This window comes from Scyliorhinus torazame, chromosome 2 (assembly GCF_047496885.1).
Source record: "Scyliorhinus torazame isolate Kashiwa2021f chromosome 2, sScyTor2.1, whole genome shotgun sequence".
Taxonomy (NCBI): Eukaryota; Metazoa; Chordata; class Chondrichthyes; order Carcharhiniformes; family Scyliorhinidae; genus Scyliorhinus; species Scyliorhinus torazame.
The window spans coordinates 169,865,595-169,875,566 of NC_092708.1; positions in this window are offsets into that span (position 1 = coordinate 169,865,595).

Sequence of the window (9,972 nt, forward strand, 5' to 3'; positions counted from 1 at the left end):
GGACGGAGGGTAAGGGGCTCAGTCACAGGGATGTAGGGTAAGGGGCTCAGTCAGAGGGATGGAGGGTAAGGGGCTCAGTCACAGGGATGGAGGGTAAGAGGCTCAGTCAGAGGGACGGAGGGTAAGAGGCTCAGTCAGAGGGATGGAGGGTAAGGGGCTCAGTCAGAGGGATGGAGGGTAAGAGGCTCAGTCAGAGGGTCGGAGGGTAAGGGGCTCAGTCAGAGGGATGGAGGGTAAGGGGCTCAGTCAGAGGGATGGAGGGTAAGGGGCTCAGTCAGAGGGATGGAGGGTAAGGGGCTCAGTCAGAGGGATGGAGGGTAAGGGGCTCAGTCAGAGGAATGGAGGGTAAGAGGCTCAGGCACAGGGACGGAGGGTAAGGGGCTCAGTCACAGGGACAGAGGGTAAGGGGCTCAGTCACAGGGACGGAGGGTAAGGGGCTCAGTCACAGGAACGGAGGGTAAGGGGCTCAGTCACGGGGACGGAGGGTAAGGGGCTCAGTCACAGGGACGGAGGGTAAGGGGCTCAGTCACAGGGAAAGAGGGTAAGGGGCTCAGTCAGAGGGACGGACGGTAAGGGGCTCAGTCAGAGGGACGGAGGGTAAGGGGCTCAGTCACAGGGATGGAGGGTAAGGGGCTCAGTCACAGGGACAGAGAGTAAGGGGCTCAGTCACAGGGATGGAGAGTAAGGGGCTCAGTCAGAGGGACGGAGGGTAAGGGGCTCAGTCACAGGGACGGAGGGTAAGGGGCTCAGTCACAGGGATGGAGGGTAAGGGGCTCAGTCAGAGGGACGGAGGGTAAGGGGCTCAGTCACAGGGACGGAGGGTAAGGGGCTCAGTCACAGGGATGGAGGGTAAGGGGCTCAGTCACAGGGACAGAGAGTAAGGGGCTCAGTCAGAGGGACGGAGGGTAAAGGGCTCAGTCACAGGGACAGAGGGTAAGGGGCTCAGTCAGAGGGACGGAGGGTAAGGGGCTCGAGTCAGAGGGGCGGAGGGTAAGGGGCTCAGTCACAGGGACGGAGGGTAAGCGGCTCAGTCAGAGGGGACGGAGGGTAAGGGGCTCAGTCACAGAGATGGAGGGTAAGGGGCTCAGTCAGAGGGACGGAGGGTAAGGGGCTCAGTCAGAGGGACGGAGGGTAAGGGGCTCAGTCACAGGGACGGAGGGTAAGGGGCTCAGTCAGAGGGACGGAGGGTAAGGGGCTCAGTCAGAGGGATGGTAGGTAAGGGGCTCAGTCAGAGGGATGGAGGGTAAGGGGCTCAGTCAGAGGGACGGAGGGTAAGGGGCTCAGTCAGAGGGATGGAGCGTAAGGGGCTCAGTCAGAGGGATGGAGGGTAAGGGGCTCAGTCACAGGGACGGAGGGAAGGGGAGCAGTCAGAGCGACGGAGTGTAAGGGGCTCAGTCACAGGGACGGAGGGTAAGGGGCTCAGTCAGAGGGATGGAGGGTAAGGGGCTCAGTCAGAGGGATGGAGGGTAAGGGGCTCAGTCAGAGGGATGGAGGGTAAGAGGCTCAGGCACAGGGACGGAGGGTAAGGGGCTCAGTCAGAGGGACGGAGGGTAAGGGGCTTAGTCAGAGGGATGGAGGGTAAGAGGCTCAGGCACAGGGACGGAGGGTAAGGGGCTCAGTCAGAGGTACGGAGGGTAAGGGGTTCAATCACAGGGACGGAGGGTAAGGGGCTCAGTCAGAGGGACGGAGGGGAATGGGCTCAGTCAGAGGGACGGAGGGTAAGGGGCTCAGTCACAGGGACGGAGGGTAAGGGGCTCAGTCACAGAGACGGAGGGTAAGGGGCTCAGTCAGAGGGACGGAGGGCAAGGGGCTCAGTCACAGGGACGGAGGGTAAGGGGCTCAGTCACAGGGACGGAGGGTAAGGGGCTCAGTCGCAGGGATGGAGGGTAAGGGGCTCAGTCAGAGGGATGGAGGGTAAGGGGCTCAGTCAGAGGGTCGGAGGGTAAGGTGCTCAGTCAGAGGGATGGAGGGTAAGGGGCTCAGTCAGAGGGATGGAGGGTAAGGCGCTCAGTCAGAGGGATGGAGGGTAAGGGGCTCAGTCAGAGGGATGGAGGGTAAGGGGCTCAGTCAGAGGGATGGAGGGTAAGGGGCTCAGTCAGAGGGATGGAGGGCAAGGGGCTCAGTCAGAGGGACGGAGGGTAAGGGGCTCAGTCAGCGGGACGGAGGGTAAGGGGCTCAGTCACAGGGACAGAGGGTAAGGGGCTCAGTCACAGGGACGGAGGGTAAGGGGCTCAGTCACAGGGATGGAGGGTAAGGGGCTCAGTCACAGGGACGGAGGGTAAGGGGCTCAGTCACAGGGATGGAGGGTAAGGGGCTCAGTCACAGGGATGGAGGATAAGGGGCTCAGTCACAGGGATGGAGGGGAAGGGGCTCAGTCAGAGGGACGGAGGGTAAGAGGCTCAGTCAGAGGGACGGAGGGTAAGGGGCTCAGTCAGAGGGACGGAGGGTAAGGGGCTCAGTCACAGGGACAGAGGGTAAGGGGCTCAGTCAGAGGGATGGAGGATAAGGGGCTCAGTCACAGGGATGGAGGGGAAGGGGCTCAGTCAGAGGGACGCAGGGTTAGAGGCTCAGTCACAGGGATGGAGGGGAAGGGGCTCAGTCAGAGGGACGGAGGGTAAGGGGCTCAGTCACCGGGATGGAGGGTAAGGGGCTCACACACAGGGAAAGAGGGTAAGGGGCTCAGTCACAGTGACGGAGGGTAAGGGGCTCAGTCAGAGGGATGGAGGGTAAGGGGCTCAGTCAGAGGGACGGAGGGTAAGAGGCTCAGTCACAGGGACGGAGGGTAAGGGGCTCAGTCAGAGGGACGGGGGGTAAGGGGCTCAGTCACAGGGACGGAGGGTATGGGGCTCAGTCAGAGGGACAGTGGGTAAGGGGCTCAGCCACAGGGACAGAGGGTAAGGGGCTCAGTCAGAGGGACGGAGGGTAAGGGGCTCAGTCACAGGGACAGAGGGTAAGGGGCTCAGTCACAGGGACGGAGGGTAAGTGGCTCAGTCAGAGGGACGGAGGGTAAGGGGCTCAGTCAGAAGGACGGAGGGTAAGGGGTTCAGTCACAGGGACGGAGGGTATGGGGCTCAGTCACAGGGACGGAGGGTAAGGGCTCAGTCACAGGGATGGAGGGTAAGGGGCTCAGTCACAGGGACGGAGAGTAAGGGGCTCAGTCAGAGGGACGGAGGGTAAGGGGCTCAGTCAGAGGGACGGAGGGTAACGGGCTCAGTCACTTGGATGGAGGGTAAGGCGCTCAGTCACAGGGACGGAGAGTAAGGGGCTCAGTCAGAGGGACGGAGGGTAAGGGGCTCAGTCAGAGGGACGGAGAGTAAGGGGCTCAGTCAGAGGGACGGAGGGTAAGGGGCTCAGTCAGAGGGTCGGAGGGTAACGGGCTCAGTCACTTGGATGGAGGGTAAGGCGCTCAGTCACGGACGGAGGGTAAGGGGCTCAGTCAGAGGGACGGAGGGTAACGGGCTCAGTCACTTGGATGGAGGGTAAGGCGCTCAGTCACGGACGGAGGGTAAGGGGCTCAGTCAGAGGGACGGAGGGTAAGGGGCTCAGTCACAGGGACGGCGGGTAAAGGGCTCAGTCAGAGGGATGGAGGGTAAGGCGCTCAGTCAGAGGAACGGAGGGTAAGGGGCTCAGTCACAGGGACAGAGGGTAAGGGGCTCAGTCAGAGGGACGGAGGGTAAGGGGCTCAGTCAGAGGGACGGAGGGTAAGGGGCTCAGTCACAGGGACGGAGGGTAAGGGGCTCAGTCAGAGGGATGGAGGGTAAGGCGCTCAGTCAGAGGAACGGAGGGTAAGGGGCTCAGTCACAGGGACAGAGGGTAAGGGGCTCAGTCAGAGGGACGGAGGGTAAGGGGCTCAGTCAGAGGGACGGAGGGTAAGGGGCTCAGTCACAGGGACGGAGGGTAAGGGGCTCAGTCACAGGGACGGAGGGTAAGGGGCTCAGTCACAGGGACGGAGGGTAAGGTGCTCAGTCACAGGGACGGAGGGTAAGGGGCTCAGTCAGAGGGACAGAGGGTAAGGGGCTCAGTCAGAGGGATGGAGGGTAAGGGGCTCAGTCAGAGGGATGGAGGGTAAGGGGCTCAGTCACAGGGACGGAGGATAAGGGGCTCAGTCAGAGGGACGGAGGGTAAGGGGCTCAGTCACAGGGACGGATGGTAAGGGGCTCAGTCACAGGGACGGAGGGTAAGGGGCTCAGTCAGAGGGACGGAGGGTAAGGGGCTCAGTCAGAGGGACGGAGGGTAAGGGGCTCAGTCAGAGGGATGGAGGGTAAGGGGCTCAGTCAGAGGGATGGAGGGTAAGAGGCTCAGGCACAGGGACGGAGGGTAAGGGGCTCAGTCAGAGGGACGGAGGGTAAGGGGCTCAGTCAGAGGGATGGAGGGTAAGAGGCTCAGGCACAGGGACGGAGGGTAAGGGGCTCAGTCAGAGGGACGGAGGGTAAGGGGTTCAATCAAAGGGACGGAGGGTAAGGGGCTCAGTCAGAGGGACGGAGGGTAAGGGGCTCAGTCACAGGGACAGAGGGTAAGGGGCTCAGTCAGAGGGACGGAGGGTCAGGGGCTCAGTCAGAGGGGCGGAGGGTAAGGGGCTCAGTCACAGGGACGGAGGGTAAGAGGCTCAGTCAGAGGGATGGAGGGTAAGGGGCTCAGTCACAGAGATGGTGGGAAAGGGGCTCAGTCAGAGGGACGGAGGGTAAGGGGCTCAGTCAGAGGGGACGGAGGGTAAGGGGCTCAGTCACAGAGATGGAGGGTAAGGGGCTCAGTCAGAGGGACGGAGGGTAAGGGGCTCAGTGAGAGGGACGGAGGGTAAGGGGCTCATTCACAGGGACAGAGGGTAAGTGGCTCAGTCAGATGGATGGAGGGTAAGAGGCTCAGTCAGAGGGACGGAGGGTAAGGGGCTCAGTCAGAGGGATGGAGGGTAAGGGGCTCAGTCAGAGGGATTGAGGGTAAGGGGCTCAGTCAGAGGGATGGAGGGTAAGGGGCTCAGTCAGAGGAATGGAGGGTAAGAGGCTCAGGCACAGGGACGGAGGGTAAGGGGCTCAGTCAGAGGGACGGAAGGTAAGGGGCTCAGTCACAGGGACGGAGGGTAAGGGGCTCAGTCACAGGGACAGAGGGTAAGGGGCTCAGTCACAGGGACGGAGGGTAAGGGGCTCAGTCAGAGGGACGGAGGGTAAGGGGCTCAGTCAGAGGGGACGGAGGGTAAGGGGCTCAGTCAGAGGGACGGAGGGTAAGGGGCTCAGTCAGAGGGACGGAGGGTAAGGGGCTCAGTCAGAGGAACGGAGGGTTAGGGGCTCAGTCACCGGGATGGAGGGTAAGGGGCTCACTCACAGGGGCAGAGGGTAAGGGGCTCAGTCACAGTGACGGAGGGTAAGGGGCTCAGTCAGAGGGATGGAGTGTAAGGGGCTCAGTCACAGGGATGGAGGGTAAGGGGCTCAGTCAGAGGGACGGAGGGTAAGGGGCTCAGTCACAGGGACGGAGGGTAAGGGGCTCAGTCAGAGGGACGGAGGGTAAGAGGCTCAGTCACAGTGATGGAGGGAAAGGGGCTCAGTCACAGGGACGGAGGGTAAGAGGCTCAGTCACAGGGACGGAGGGTAAGGGGCTCAGTCACAGGGAGGGAGGGTAAGGGGCTCAGTCAGAGGGACGGAGGGTAAGAGGCTCAGTCACAGGGATGGAGGGTAAGGGGCTCAGTCACAGGGACGGAGGGTAAGGGGCTCAGTCAGAGGGACGGAGGGTAAGAGGCTAAATCACAGGGACGGAGGGTAAGGGGCTCAGTCACAGGGACAGAGCGTAAGGGGCTCAGTCAGAGGGATGGAGGGTAAGGTGCTCAGTCACAGGGACAGAGGGTCAGGGGCTCAGTCACAGGGACGGAGGTTATGGGGCTCAGTGAGAGGGGACGGAGGGTAAGGGGCTCAGTCACAGGGACAGAGGGTAAGGGGCTCAGTCACAGGGACGGAGGGTAAGGGGCTCAGTCAGAGGGATGGAGGGTAAGGGGCTCAGTCACAGGGACGGAGAGTAAGGGGCTCAGTCAGAGGGACGGAGGGTAAGGGGCTCAGTCAGAGGGACGGAGGGTAACGGGCTCAGTCACTGGGATGGAGGGTAAGGGGCTCAGTCAGAGGGACGGAGGGTAAGGGGCTCAGTTAAGGGGATGGAGGGTAAGGGGCTCAGTCACAGGGATGGAGGGTAAGGGGCTCAGTCAGAGGGACGGAGGGTAAGGGGCTCAGTCACAGGGACGGAGGGTAAAGGGCTCAGTCACAGGGACGGAGGGTAAGGGGCTCAGTCGCAGGGACGGAGGGTAAGGGGCTCAGTCACAGGGACGGAGGGTAAGGGGCTCAGTCAGAGGGATGGTGGGTAAGGTGCTCAGTCACAGGGACGGAGGGTAAGGGGATCAGTCAGACGGACGGAGGGTAAGGGGCTCAGTCAGAGGGACGGGGGTAAGGGGCTCAGTCAGAGGGACGGAGGGTAAGGGGCTCAGTCACAGGGACGGAGGGTAAGGGGCTCAGTCACAGGGACGGAGGGCAAGGGGCTCAGTCAGAGGGACGGAGGGTAAGGGGCTCAGTCAGAGGGACGGAGGGTAAGGGGCTCAGTCACAGGGACGGAGGGTAAGGGGCTCAGTCACAGGGACGGAGGGTAAGAGGCTCTGTCAGGGGGGACGGAGGGTAAGGTGCTCTGTCACAGGGATGGAGGGTAAGGGGCTCAGTCACAGGGACGTAGGGTAAGGGGCTCATTCAGAGGGACGGAGGGTAAGGGGCTCAGTCACAGGGACACAGGGTAAGGGGCTCAGTCACAGGGACGGAGGGTAAGGGGCTCAGTCACAGGGACGGAGGGTAAGAGGCTCAGTCAGAGGGACGGAGGGTAAGGGGCTCAGTCACAGGGATGGAGGGTAAGGGGTTCAGTCACAGGGACGGAGGGTAAGGGGCTCAGTCACAGGGACGGAGGGTAAGGGGCTCAGTCAGGGGGATGGAGGGTAAGGGGCTCAGTCACAGGGATGGAGGGTAAGGGGCTCAGTCAGAGGGACGGAGGGTAAGGGGCTCAGTCACAGGGATGGAGGGTAAGGGGCTCTGTCACAGGGACGGAGGGTAAGGGGCTCAGTCAGATGGACGGAGGGTAAGGGGCTCAGTCACAGGAACAGAGGGTAAGGGGCTCAGTCAGAGGGACGGAGGGTAAGGGGCTCAGTCACCAGGGACGGAGGGTAAGCGGCTCAGTGAGAGGGGACGGAGGGTAAGGGGCTCAGTCAGAGGGACGGAGGGTAAGGGGCTCAGTCACAGGGATGGAGGGTAAGGGGCTCTGTCACAGGGACGGAGGGTAAGGGGCTCAGTCAGATGGACGGAGGGTAAGGGGCTCAGTCAGAGGGACGGAGGGTAAGGGGCTCAGTCAGAGGGGCGGAGGGTAAGGGGCTCAGTCACAGGGACAGAGAGTAAGGGGCTCAGTCACAGGGACGGAGGGTAAGGGGCTCAGTCACAGGGATGGAGGGTATGGGGCTCAGTCAGAGGGACGGAGGGTAAGGGCCTCAGTCACAGGGATGGAGGGTAAGGGGCTCAGCGAGAGGGGACGGTGGGTAAGGGGCTCAGTCAGAGGGACTGAGTGTAAGGGGCCCTGCCACAGGGACTGAGGGTAAGGGGCTCAGTCACAGGGATGGAGGTTAAGGGGCTCAGTCACAGGGACGGAGGGTAAGGGGCTCAGTGAGAGCGGCGGAGTGTAAGGGGCTCAGTCACAGGGACAGAGGGTAAGGGGCTCAGTCAGAAGGATGGAGGGGAAGGGGCTCAGTCACAGGGACCGAGGGTAAGAGGCTCAGTCAGAGGGATGGAGGGTAAGGGGCTCAGTCACAGAGATGGTGGGAAAGGGGCTCAGTCAGAGGGACGGAGGGTAAGCGGCTCAGTCAGAGGGGACGGAGGGTAAGGGGCTCAGTCACAGAGATGGAGGGTAAGGGGCTCAGTCAGAGGGACGGAGGGTAAGGGGCTCAGTCACAGGGATCTAGGGTAAGGGGCTCAGTCAGAGGGATGGAGGGTAAGGGGCTCAGTCACAGGGACGGAGGGTAAGCGGCTCAGTCAGAGGGGACGGAGGGTAAGGGGCTCCGTCACAGAGATGGAGGGTAAGGGGCTCAGTCAGAGGGACGGAGGGTAAGGGGCTCAGTCACAGGGATGTAGGGTAAGGGGCTCAGTCAGAGGGATGGAGGGTAAGGGGCTCAGTCAGAGGGATGGAGGGTAAGAGGCTCAGTTAGAGGGACGGAGGGTAAGGGGCTCAGTCAGAGGGATGGAGGGTAAGGGGCTCAGTCAGAGGGATGGAGGGTAAGGGGCTCAGTCAGAGGGATGGAGGGTAAGGGGCTCAGTCAGAGGGATGGAGGGTAAGGGGCTCAGTCAGAGGGATGGAGGGTAAGGGGCTCAGTCAGAGGGATGGAGGGTAAGGGGCTCAGTCAGAGGGATGGAGGGTAAGGGGCTCAGTCAGAGGAATGGAGGGTAAGAGGCTCAGGCACAGGGACGGAGGGTAAGGGGCTCAGTCAGAGGGACGGAGGGTAAGGGGCTCAGTCAGAGGGATGGAGGGTAAGAGGCTCAGGCACAGCGACGGAGGGTAACGGGCTCAGTCAGAGGGACGGAAGGTAAGGGGCTCAGTCACAGGGACGGAGGGTAATGGGCTCAGTCAGAGGGACGGAGGGTAAGGGGCTCAGTCACAGGGACAGAGGGTAAGGGGCTCAGTCAGAGGGACGGAGGGTAAGGGGCTCAGTCAGAGGGACGGAGGGTAAGGGGCTCAGTCACAGGGACAGAGGGTAAGGGGCTCAGTCACAGGGACGGAGGGTAAGGGGCTCAGTCAGAGGGACGGAGGGTAAGGGGCTCAGTCAGAGGGACGGAGGGTAAGGGGCTCAGTCAGAGGGACGGAGGGTAAGGGGCTCAGTCAGAGGGACGGAGGGTAAGGGGCTCAGTCAGAGGGACGGAGGGTAAGAGGCTCAGTCACAGGGATGGAGGGTAAGGGGCTCAGTCACAGGGATGGAGGGGAAGGGGCTCAGTCAGAGGGACGGAGGGTAAGGGGCTCAGTCACCGGGATGGAGGGTAAGGGGCTCACTCACAGGGACAGAGGGTAAGGGCCTCAGTCACAGTGACGGAGTGTAAGGGGCTCAGTCAGAGGGATGGAGGGTAAGGGGCTCAGTCACAGGGATGGAGGGTAAGGGTCTCAGTCAGAGGGATGGAGGGTAAGGGGCTCAGTCACAGGGACGGAGGGTAAGAGGCTCAGTCACAGGGATAGAGGGTAAGGGGCTCAGTCACAGGGATGGAGTGTAAGGGGCTCAGTCACAGGGACGGAGGGTAAGGGGCTCAGTCAGAGGGATGGAGGGTAAGGGGCTCAGTCACAGGGATGGAGGGTAATGGGCTCAGTCACAGGGACAGAGGGGAAGGGGCTCAGTCAGAGGGATGGAGGGTAAGGGGCTCAGTCAGAGGGACGGAGGGTAAGAGGCTCAATCACAGGGACGGAGGGTAAGGGGCTCAGGCAGAGGGATGGAGGGTAAGGGGCTCAGTCACAGGGACAGAGGGTCAGAGGCTCAGTCACAGGGACGGAGGTTATGGGGCTCAGTGAGAGGGGACGGAGGGTAAGGGGCTCAGTCAGAGGGACGGAGGGTAAGGGGCTCAGTCACAGGGACAGAGGGTAAGGGGCTCAGTCAGAGGGACAGAGGGTAAGGGGCTCAGCCACAGGGACAGAGGGTAAGGGGCTCAGTCAGAGGGACGGAGGGTAAGGGGCTCAGTCAGAAGGACGGAGGGTAAGGGGCTCAGTCACAGGGACAGAGGGTAAGGGGCTCAGTCACAGGGACGGGGGGTAAGGGGCTCAGTCAGAGGGATGGAGGGTAAGGGGCTCAGTCAGAAGGACGGAGGGTAAGGGGTTAAGTCACAGGGACGGAGGGTATGGGGCTCAGTCACAGGGATGGAGGGTAAGGGGCTCAGTCACGGACGGAGGGTAAGGGGTTCAGTCAGAGGGACGGAGGGTAAGGGGCTCAGTCACAGG